This window comes from Triticum urartu, chromosome 2A (assembly GCF_056163025.1).
Source record: "Triticum urartu cultivar PI428250 chromosome 2A, HENAU_Tu73, whole genome shotgun sequence".
Lineage (NCBI taxonomy): Eukaryota > Viridiplantae > Streptophyta > Magnoliopsida > Poales > Poaceae > Triticum > Triticum urartu.
The window spans coordinates 53,850,881-53,854,631 of NC_141874.1; positions in this window are offsets into that span (position 1 = coordinate 53,850,881).

Below are 3,751 nucleotides of genomic sequence, written 5' to 3' on the forward strand. Positions count from 1 at the left end.
ATCCAAAACTCGGTTTGACCGATTACTCAAACTCGATGGGACCGATTTGGGTAATAAGTGAGACTGAGATTTGGCCAAGCAAAACTCGGTGGAACCGATTGCATATCTCGGTGGGACCGAGAATATTGCAATGGGTAACAGAGAGTTTGCAAGCCCATCTCGGTGAGACCGAGATCCCATCGGTGAGACCGAACTGATTAGGGTTTGGCAGTGGCTTATGACAAGTGAAACTCGATGGCGCCGGATAGGAAGAATCGGTAGGACCGAGTTTGGCTTAGGGTTTAGGTCATATGTGGAAGTGGGAAAGTAGCTGAGGGTTTTGGAGCATATCACTAAGCACATGAAGCAAGAGGCTCATTAAGCAACACCTCATCCCTCCTTGATAGTATTGGCTTTTCCTAAAGACTCAATGTGATCTTGGATCACTAAAATGTAAAATGATGAGTCTTGAGCTTGAAGCTTTAGCCAATCCTTTGTCCTTAGCATCTTGAAGGAGTTCCCACAACCTTTAGTCCATGCCACTCCATTGTTGAACTTATCTGAAACATGCTAGATCGAAATGTTAGTCCAACAAGAGATATGTTGTCATCAATTATCAAAACCACCTAGGGAGCACTTGTGCTTTCACGGGTTGACGCCCTGCGGCCTACAGAGTCCCGGTCGGCTCACAAACAGTGTCCGGCTCGGCGACTAGTTATTTCTACCTTACAGTACAAGTCATGCCATCATGGCGGTTTATCTTTGCTGGCTTTAAGTCACCTGTGGGCCTTTAGACCCTTTAGTGAACCGCCATCTTCATGCCTTGGTCTTGGGCTTCTGATGAGCTTCTCTTTGCGTAACCCGTCCCCTCCTGGGCGGCTTACACAAATAGTTATATCCCCAACAAGTACGACTCCATCAACCCCGTTCTCTTGAACGTTTCCGCTCGCGATCTACAAGGGTATGTAGATGCACTCCTTTCCTCTCGTTGCTAGAAGACTCCATAGATTGATATTGGTGATGCATAGAAAATTTTAAATTCTGCTACGTTCCCCTACAGTGGCATCATGAACTAGGTCTATGCGTAGTTTCTATGCACGAGTAGAACACAAAGCAGTTGTGGGCGTCGATATTGTTAATTTACTTGCCATTACTAGTCTTATCTTGATTCGGCGGCATCATGGGATGAAGCGGCCCGGACCGACCTTACAGTACGCTTACGTGAGACAGGTTCCACCGACTGACATGCACTAGTTGCATAAGGTGGCTAGCGGGTGTCTGTCTCTCCCACTTTAGTCGGATCGGATTCGATGAAAAGGGTCCTTATGAAGGGTAAATAGAAATTGGCATATCACGTTGTTGTTTTGGCGTAGGTAAGAAATGTTCTTGCTAAGAAACCTATAGCAGCCACGTAAAAATTTGCAACAACAATTAGATGACGTCTAACTTGTTTTTGCAGCATGTGCCGTGTGATGTGCTATGGCCAAAAGGATGTGATGAATGATATATGTGATGTATGAGATTGATCATGTTCTTGTAATAGGAATCACGACTTGCATGTCGATGAGTATGACAACTGGCAGGAGCCATAGGAGTTGTCTTAATTTATTTATGACCTGCGTGTCAACATATAACGTCATGTAATTACTTTACTTTATTGCTAAACCGTTAGCCATGGTAGTAGAAGTAATATATGACAAGACAACTTCATGAAGACACGATGATGGAGATCATGATGATGGAGATCATGGTGTCATGTCGGTGACGACGATGATCATGGCGCCCCGAAGATGGAGATCATAAGGAGCAAAATGATATTGGCCATATCATGTCACTGTTTGATTGCATGTGATGTTTATCATGTTTTACATCTTATTTGCTTAGAACGATGGTAGTTTAAATAAGATGATCCCTCGCAATAATTTCAAGAAAGTGTTCCCCCTAACTGTGCACCGTTGCGAAGGTTCGTTGTTTCAAAGCACCACGTGATGATCGGGTGTGATAGATTATAATGTTCGAATACAACGGGTGTAAGCCAGATTTACACACGCAATACACTTAGGTTGACTTGACGAGCCTAGCATGTACAGACATGGTCTCGGAACACGAAATACCGAAAGGTCGAGCATGAGTCGTATAGAAGATGCGATCAACATGAAGATGTTCACCGATGTTGACTAATCCGTCTCACGTGATGATCGGACACGGCCTAGTTGACTCGGATCATGTTTCACTTAGATGACTAGAGGGATGTCTATCTGAGTGGGAATTCATTGAATAATTTGATTAGATGAACTTAATTATCATGAACTTAGTCTAAAATCTTTACAATATGTCTTGTAGATCAAATGGCCCACGCTAATGTTGCCCTCAACTTCAACGCGTTCCTAGAGAAAACCAATCACTACAAGAAAATTGACATACTGTGACGAAAATCCTTGTGACGGTGGTTGACAACGTCACCCAAGTACCTAATATGTGACCTCTTGGAGGTCATGTCATTGATTACCATGAATCGGTGACGATTAATGTCAATGAATGAATTGGGGCACTGAACGCCACCTGTATGCCAATTTCTATGACGTTTTGCTAATTTCCGTGATGAACCTACTAGTGTCACATATTATTACGAATGTGTGATGCTCTTTTTTTTGTCATATAAGGACAACAACTAGGACACATCATAACCGCTTCACCAGTTGTTGAGTGGTAGGAACCACACATCAATGTTTTTTATGTGACCCACAATGTAGTTATTTTGTTCAATGTAATACAAATAAGTTGTAGCTTATTGATGCTGTTTTTTAGCTCACGATATTTTTTCGAACACAGTACAGACGCAAGCGCTCATATACACGCGCATACACTCACCCCTATGAACGCACACACGCACCCCCTATCCATATGAGCACCTCCAAAAGACTGAGCCGGCATATCATCTTGAAATTTACGAAGTCACCGTAGGCACCTCATCGTCGATGGGAACGTCTCCTCCCACTGAATGCGCATCGCCGGAAATCCGCGTGAGCTCACGATATGGTAGTACTCATGCAGTACTTGTTTTGTTCTTCTGTCTAAAAAAGGAGAAAAGGAAAATAAGCAATTCGATGAGTTTGAACCCACCACCTCCATGGTCTTTCCTAACTTGCTTGCCATTAGGTTAGGGCTCACGTGTTGATACATTTTTGTGCTAACATGTTTTTAATGGTATGACACCTATACGACCTACAGTAGCAAGTTATTAATTTGTTTATTAAGAGTCGTGCATGACCCAATATGTTCCACGGGCTATATGGCAATTTGGAAATATTCAAAAACATCAAAATTTTACTAGTAAACCATCTTAAAATAGAAGTATATGAATGCCGTGTATGCACCATACGATCATGTCTAACCCATGTTATCTTCACTATATGTGAAAAAACTAAACATGAACTAGAATATATTTTAGTGTTCTCCTACTGGTTTGCACTATTTTTTATGTAACAATGTAAGCGTTTCAAAACAGCATGACGATCACATTCTTGAATTGCCCGGTTGATGTTTTGGAAGCGATTTGTGCACTCAATGCTGATCGTGATAGGTGAGGTGGTCAATTTGCAAGGCCGGCGCCTAACGTCGCCCTAATGTTTTTCTACATATTATTATTTTTTGATAAACTGCTATTTTTGTCAAAGTTTGCTAATCATAAGAAATTGCATTTATATTTGACTGAAAACAGAACCTTCTCTCCACTAAAAATACTTCGACCTCCGTGTTCCTAAAATTTTGC